The following is an 8,727-nucleotide window of genomic DNA, read 5'->3' on the forward strand; positions in this document are numbered from 1 at the left end:
ATAAACCACAGTGCAGACCTGAGGATTTGGAACAAAGTCATACAGTCTTCTCTGCAGATAACTGCTCTCCTTTTGAGAAACAGCTTTTGGCTTTTTACTGGACCTTAGTAGAAACTAAACACTTGCTTCTGGGCCAGTTAACATGTAACCTGAGTTTCCCATCAAAAACTGGGTGTTGTCTAACCTAACAAGTCATAAAATTGGGCATGCACAGTAGCATTTCCTCATAAAATGGAAGTGGTGTGTATGAGATCAGGTCCAAGCAAGTACTAAAGTTACAAATAAGTTGCAAGAGGAAAAAGCCCAGATTTCCATAGCCCCTACTTCTGCTACACTGCCTTCTCTGTACCTGCCCCTGTGGCATCATGGGGAGGTCTCTATGACCAGTTGACTGAGGAAGAAAAAATGTGGGCCTGGTTTACAGATTTTTTTTGTAATGATATGATGGCATCATCCAAAAGTATATGGCTTCAGCACTACAGCCCCACTCAGGACATCCTTGAGAGACTGTGGTGGTGGAGAATCCTCCCTGTAGGAAAAAAATTAACAGTGAACGTAATTTTTTTTCTCTCCTGAATGGACAGATGGCCAGAGGTATGGACTCATGCAATTTAATGGTTTGTGGCTAATAGTTTGTCTGGACAGTCAGGAATTTGGAGGTAATATGATTGAAAAACTGGTGTAATGAGGTCTGGGGAAGAGGTATGTGGATAGACTGTTCAAATGAGCACAGGCTATGAAGAAATTTGTATCCTGTAGAATACTTACCAAAGGATGACCTCATCAGAGGAAGATTTTAATAATCAGGTGGATAGGACACTCAGTCTGTGGACATCAGTCCCCTCCCTCCCTAGTCATTCCTTTCATTACCCAATAGGTTCATGGACAAAGTGGCCAGGATGGCAGAGATGGGGGTTATGCATGGGCTCAGCAGCATTGGCTTCTACTCACCAAGGGAAGTCTGGCAACATCCACTGTTCAGTGCCCAATATTCCAAAAGCACAGACAGACACTGAGCCCCTGACATGGCACCAATCCCCAGGAGAAGCAGCTATCTTTGTGGAAGAAGCAACACATTGTCCTTACTGGAATATTGACTTGATCTTGTCACGGATTTTCTTTCCTTGCTAGCAATTCTGCCAACATCACCATTCATGAACTTACAGAATGCCTTGTTCACCGTTATGATATTCCAGAAAGCATTGCTTCTGACCCAGAAACTCATTCCACAGCAAATTAAACATGACAGTGGACCTATGTTCATGGAGTTCACTGGTCTCCCCAGGTTTCCAATCATACTGAAATAGCTGGCTTTATAAGACAATAGAATAGATTTTAAAGACTTAGTTATGGCTCCAGAGAAGTGGTAACCCCTTGTGGGGTTGGAGCAAGGTTTTCCGGGTTGCAATATATGCTGTAAATATGGTGCTTTTCTTCTATTGTCAGGATTCACTGGTCCAAAAATCAAAGGATATGAGAGTAGCTCCTCTCACTATTACCCCAGTGATCCACCAGCAAAGTTTTTGCTTCCCATCCCCTTGACTTTAGGCTTTGTTTGTCTAGAGGACTTAGTTCCGAAGAGAATAATGCTTCCATTCGGGGACACAACAATGATTTCAGATGGGCTGGAAGTTGAGACTGCTACCCACCCCTCCATTTGGATTCTTTATGCCAATGAATCAACAGGTAGAAAGGGAGTTACTATACTGATTGGGGTGATTGCTTCTGGCTATCAAGGGGAGATTGGATTACCACTACACAGTGGATGTAAGAAGGAGTATGTTGGAAATGCATAAGAGCCTCTAGGGCCAGGGTTAGCAAACTTTGCCTAAAAAGAGCCATATAGTAAATATTTTAGGTTTTATGGGCCATACAGGCATTATTGTAACTATTCAACTCTGCCCTTGTAGTGCAAAAGCAGCCATAAACAATATATAAGCAAATGGGCACAGCTGTATTCACATAGAACTTTATTTACAAAAATAAGCGGTGGGTCAGATTTGGTCCTTCGGCCATAGTTTGCAGATCCATGTTGTAGGGTGTCTCTTAGTACTTGCATATTCTATGATTAAAGCAAGTGGAAAACTACAACAAACCAATTCAGACAAGACTGCTTGTACCTCAGCTGCTTCAGGAATAAAGATTTAGTTCACCCCACCAAACAAGGAACTACACCTGCTGACGTGCTTGCTGAGGGTGAAGGGGATGTGAAGTGGGTAGGTACAACCAATTGTTCATGGGATAGTCACATCATGATGGGTGAAAGCATGACTTTGTTATTGACTTCATTGGGAGATTAAGTTAAAGAGATGTATGTGGATGCCAAGTCGACAAGGTGTGGGCTGTGATGGTTTTGTAATGTTTCAAATTATCCAGGCTGAGCTACTTTCCAAAAATGTCCTTCTCTGTATTGTTTCCAGTTTCAGTGGGCCAAAATGAACCATTTTTGTGTGTGGTAAAAATAAAACAGCAGCCAGCTGTTCCTTTGTACTTGGAAGAGTGGGCCAGGGGCTTTTGTGGCTCACACACATTGTCACATCTTTGCTGGCTCACCTTGTTGGCACAGCTGGCAGCCTAGACCTCCAACTCCTCTAACTTCCCCTGAAGTCTGTCAGCTTCTCCAACTCCTGATATGAGTGTGTGTTAAACTGGGATGAAGGTCATCAGTTTCTCCTTCAGGATACCCATGTCATTAAGGTTGAAGATGGCAAAAATGGATACAAATTCAAGCTCTTGCTCATGGTTCCTTGACCTCCTCTACTTTGTCCTACCCTGTAGATTTCAAGATCCAGCAACAGATACAAAATCAGCAACAGCCTTATAGAAATTGCTTAACCAGCTTCTACAACTGTGTTGGGTTAAAAAAAAAATCCCTTTAACAAATCATATATATCCATGCTACTGTTTCTGCTTCAGTGATTGAATCCTGACTGTACAGATTCTTTTTTGAGAAAACTTTGGAATCAGAACCCAATCATAACAATATTTCTAGAGCTTATCTCAAGCACATGCTATTGTCAAGGAATGCTATGAAAATTTTACAGAATGATGTTCCATAAAAGGCAGGTGTATCCTAAACTTCCAACCAGCATCTCTATCCTTTTCAAAGAGCATTTCTTTGTGGCAGGAAGAGATGAGAGGTGGAGGCGTCTTCAGGACATGGAGCTGCCCTGGATGGTGCTTCAGAGGTAATCACCGGACATTGTAAATCCTCACAGGGCCTACATGATGGAATAGAGGAGAGTATGGGCCATGATGTGAACCAATGTATATGAGGTGCAGAGGTGCCCAAAGATGTACTTACCAAATCCAATGGATGTGTCATGATGATGGGAACGAGTGTTGTTGGGGGGCGGAGAGGGGGGGTGGGGGGGTGGGGTTGAATGGGACCTCACATATATATTTTTAATGTAATATTATTACAAAGTCAATAAAAAATAAAAAAATTAATAAAAAAAAAAAAAAAAAAAAAAAGAGCATTTCTTTGTATCTTTCATGTTCCCAATTTTATGTGCTTTCCTTGGGTGCTTGATGGCTCTTTTTATGAAAATTGACATGCATATTTCTCCAAGTTCTCTGGAGGATTTTAGTTGTCTTCATCTGAAAGTCAATTTTGAATTTTAAGTTTTCCACTGAAAACTTTGTTTCTTTCATGAAAACTTTTCTGTGCATTAGTCAAATCATCGTCTCTTTCTGCCTCAATATTTCTGTCCTAATTTTTCTACTTGTGAAGATCCTCTTCTTCCGTGTGCTGTCCTCTAGCTTCACTTCTTCCGGATGACTAGTATGAAGTTTTGTATAGTTAAGATGATTAAGATATTTACAGAGTATATTATGGAAGACAGGAGGATTAATGTAGCCCTGAGGCAAGACTGTGAAGATATACTGTGGGCCTTTTCAAGTAGAAGCAAATTGCCTCTGGTAGTCCTTAAAAATTGGTATAGAGAAAAATGCATTATCCAGGTCAATAGCTACATACAGATTTCCAATGGCCTTGTTGATTTGCTCTAGGAAAGATACTAAATCTGAGATGGCTTCCACTTAGCCCATCCTACCATAATGGCCCTTGCCCCAAGGGTCAGAGAGCCGATGTGGCAATTCTACTAGTTTCTATGTGTGCATATTCCAGTTATATATCCAGGAACTGGGGAGTAGCTTGCTCTCTGAAGTATGAAGAAGTGCTTCACAATACTTGCTTCTTTTGCCACTTAATCAACTACAAGTGATAGCTTGATTAATTGTGATGTGACTATGCTATGGATTACTAGTATCCCATTTTCAATTGGCAAGGAACTCAACATTATGTTGAAACTCAACAATGCAACCAAATCAATTCCCAAAAACCATAATGTGATTCTATCTACTGGAAAAACCTTACTTCTGGTATAAATTCTGTATCTGTCAGGATCCAATCAGGAGACAGAAAGCACCCAGTAATTTGAACATGAAAATTTTAATATAATTATTGTCTATAACGGGATTGGAGTAATTGGGGAGTTGACTAGGAAGGAGTAAAGACAACTCTAAAGAATATAGGAAGAGCATAAATAGGGAGTAGCCTCAGCCCCTAGGAATAAGAAAGACTCAGCCCCTGAGGATAAGGAAAAAACAAATCTGGAAGAACCCTAACCCCATTCTGCTGCCCTTACATCAGGGCTGAAATCCACCCTGCATTGGCTTACTGTATAGAGAGAAGTTCATTATGGTATTGTAGTAGCTGGACTCATTACGAACCGACCTTCTGATGTGCCCAGGCAAACCATCCACAAGGAGATGCCAAGTGGCCGCACTCATCAGGAAATTTTTTTCTGGCGTGCTTGGGAAAGCTGATCATGAGGGTATACTGCACCTCAGAACTTACTATGACGCTGCTTGAGGGGATGCTGAAGAAGTCATTCACAGGGGGTGCCATGCTTACAGCACTCTGGTGCAAAGTGACCCAAGGTTATGTCAGAGGAAGCTGTCTATGGGGAGGTGCCATGAGCTGCTGACTGTTGGGTGCTGCTGGCTACCATGTACTGCAGGAGCCAAGAACTGCAGAAACAGTGGAAGTGTTGGCACGTGGTCCTCTCTTACTCTTTTTCCACTTAGCATTTAGGGTGCGGAGGAGAAAAGGAGAGAGAGAAAAGGACAGTAAGAAAGTTCCTACCTTCCTGGTACTGGTGTAGTAATTTTGAAGATTACTACATGGGCATTTCCATAGGATTTTTCAGAAGCCTCCAGGGTCACTATGTTGCATAACTCCAAGGTACTAGGTTATTGGTGGAGTTGTATAATGTGCAAAACTTGTGTGGCCGTACATAACTGCTACATTAACTGTCCAGTGTTTCATCTATAAAAACCTATCATATGAATGCCTGCTGATTTTCAGAGCCAATAAAATATTTTTATCAATTGATGAGTTGGTATGTTTTCACATCTGTGTGATCACCAGGAAGATCAGAGATAAGTATCGCACTGCAGTAGTAGTTTCTCCAAACATAGGCTCTCTGGAATAATTGTTTATCTTCTCTCCTAAAAGTTTAACCTCCTGAGGAGCGATGTAGCTCAGTAACTGAGTGCCTGCTCAGTCTTTTTCTTGTTAAACTTGTTTGATGGGTTGGAGTTTTATTGTAAGCTGCCTCAGATTCTCTTTTTTGAAGCAAGCTTGGTATAAACAAATAAAATCATGATGGTAATAATAAAGCACAGGGAAGCACAAAGAAAGCCTGGAGCAGACTCCCTCTACTGCTTTATAAAATGTTTATGGCTGAGGAAGTAAAAATATAATATATGAAAAATGTCTTCAGTGGAACACTTTCATATTTTACCACTTTGAAAACCTTAGTTCCATGAGGTTGGTCTACCAGAAAACAAGGAGCTATACCTCCATTTATCAGCTCAAGGAGTGAAAACTTGGCAACACAGGGGGCACCTGGATTTGAACCAGGGACCTCTTGATCTGCAGTCAAATGCTCTACCCCTGAGCTACACCCCCTGAGCTACACCCCCTGCTGCTTACTATCTATTTAATAAGGATCCCTTCATAATTGAAATTCTTCCAACCTGCTATTGCATACCTAACTCCACATCTGTCAAAATCTGCTCTTTCTCTAGTCTTCCCACCTATGCCTACCTGAGCATTCCTCTTCCCAGAGCAGTTTTCAACTCCTCCATAATAATAACTATAACTGTATATATTCTATATAATAATAATTATTATAACATATGGCAAACATTCCCCTCAATATCTTGGGACCTCATACATGTATAGCATGTGCTCAACCACTGAGCTACACATGCTCCACTCTTCTTACTATCTAAAATGCTTTTGTCTTTTAAATTTTCTCCATCTTCCTCTCAGTGCTTTGGTTTCCTTTTCCAGGGACATAGGCCTGGACCTTGGTTCAGGCTCTCAGGGGCTTAGCTTACCCTAGGGAAGTCATTTGACTATTTAAAACTGCAGACCCAGGGAAGTAGGTGGAGCTCAGTGGCTGAGCACCTGTTTTACACTATGAGATCCTGGGTTCAATCCTTGGTACCTTCTAATAAATAAATAAAGCTGCAGTCCTAGATTTTGGTAATAAGAAAAGGGGGAACAGCAAGTCCTAACCCTGATCCTAACCCTAACCCTAATGCTGGCTGGAAGGACTAGGACTGGGCACTGAGTTTACTTGCTCTGGAATTCAAAGAACCCTTGCTTTACAGGAATAAGTTTTCCAATATTACTCCATCATTGCATTTCTGTTTTGAACTCTTTGTTGTTATGATGTTTTATACCTTTTAACAAGATTTTCTACTATTTTATTTAGATTGTTCTGAACTAAGTTGGCCTATAGCTTTCTTTTTGGTTTATTATTTTTATTTATTTTTGATATCAGGATTATGCAAACTTCCTAGAATGATTTTGGGAGATTTTTCATATTTTTCTATCCTCTGGAACATTGTGTCTTGCACAAGAATAATCTATTGCTAGTAAAAGGTTAGCACAATTTGCCTATAAAATTTCTGGGTGTGGTGCCATTGTGAGGAAGAGCTCCTTAAATATTTTTTAAAAGATATTTATTTATTTCTGCCCACCCTTCGTTGTTTGCACTTGCTGTGTCTGTTGTGTACTCCTCTTCTTTTTTTTAAGATTTATTTTCCCCCCTTCCTCTCCTCCTGCCCTGTTGTTTTTGCTGTTTGTGTTGTCGTCTCTTCTCATTTTCTCTCCTCTAGGATTCAATCCTGGAGATCTCTGATGTGGCGAGAGGCTCCTTGTCAATTGCACCACCTCCTGGTTTCTGGTGCGCCTCACCTTAACTCTCCCCTTGTCTCTCTTTTTGATGCATCATCATCTTGCTGTGTGACTCACTTGCACAGGCACTGGCTCACCACAGGGGCACTCACAGGGGCACTGGTTCCCTGAGTGGGGAAGCTTTCTCTTCTTCTTTTTCACCAGGAGTCTCTAGGAATTGAACCAGGTCCTCCCATATGGTAGGCAGAAGCTATATCACTTGAGCCACATCCACTTCCCCTTAATTTTTTTTTTAATATATCCTACTATTATTGGTTTATTCAGGTATTTCACTTCTTGGATCATGTTCAGTAACTTTTACACATGAAAATAATCTGTTTCAACTAGAATTTTAAAGTAAATTGAAGTTGTACATAGAATTTGCTTGTAATTTTAAAATCTATTTCGTCATATTCTAGTTTCCTTTCAATTGTTGTTCATTTGTTTCTTCTGTTTATTCAATTAAATTACATGAACATTTCTCTATTTTTAAGTGGAAAGTCAGATCTAAATCAGTTACCAAAGTTGATATGAAGAGTTTATGCTTCATATATCTTGAGGCTTTGTTAGTAGATGCATACACATTTAGGATCAATATGTATTCTTTCTTTTTTTTTCAGTGTCATTTTTTTAAAAAAATAAAGAGATCACACAAAACATTACATTAAAAAACATAAGAGGTTCCCATATACCCACTCCCCACCCACCCCCTGCTCCTCCCACATCAACACCCCTTTCATCAGTAAGGCACATTCGTTGCATTTGGTGAATACAGCCTGGAGCACTGCCACACCACATGGACCATAGTTTACATTGTAGTTCACCGTCTCCCCCAGTCCATCCAGTGGGTTATGGCAGGATAAATAATGTCCTGCATCCGCCACTGCAATATCATTCAGGACAACTCCAAGTCCTGAAAATTCCCCATATCACAGCTCTTCCTCCCTCTCTCTGCCCTCAGCAACTCCCGTGGCCACCATCTCCATATCAATGATACAATTTCTTTCATTGCTAGAGTCACAACCTTTCTATAGTAGAATACCAGCAAGTCCATCCATATTATATTCCTCCATCCTGTGGACCCTGGGATGGTGATGTCCACTCCACCTCCAGATTGAGAGGGGGCTTAGGTCCCATATGGCTGATGGATGCAATTCTCCTGCTTGCAGTTGTAGACACTCTCAGTTCCCTGGTGTGGTGGTTGACCATTCTCACCTCCCCATTAGCTGACCTGGGTAAGTCCAGTGAACTGCAGGGTAGATGTTGCAACCTTGCTGAGGCTCGGGGCCCAGATGGCACATGGAAATTACAGAGATTTAAGTCTTCCAAGCATACAACAACCCAGCACCAGTCACAGGTTCAGTAAAAGTGAGAGAAGAGGCATGTGTAGAGAGGTCACAGCTCAATCCAACTCCGTCATAATCAGGAGCACAAATTCCAAAGTAGGGCCCACTGGCGAGATGTCGAACTCT

At 41.2% G+C, this 8,727-nt stretch overlaps 1 non-coding gene across 1 annotated transcript; it reads right to left on the reverse strand.

The window, feature by feature from the left end:
* Positions 1–5,905: 5,905 nt before the first annotated feature.
* TRNAC-GCA (transfer RNA cysteine (anticodon GCA)) lies at positions 5,906–5,977 on the reverse strand. Its single transcript has one exon. It is a non-coding gene; the product is annotated as a tRNA-Cys (tRNA).
* Between the last annotated feature and the right edge of the window lie 2,750 nt (positions 5,978–8,727).

Source organism: Dasypus novemcinctus, chromosome 5 (genome assembly GCF_030445035.2).
Source record: "Dasypus novemcinctus isolate mDasNov1 chromosome 5, mDasNov1.1.hap2, whole genome shotgun sequence".
Taxonomy (NCBI): domain Eukaryota; kingdom Metazoa; phylum Chordata; class Mammalia; order Cingulata; family Dasypodidae; genus Dasypus; species Dasypus novemcinctus.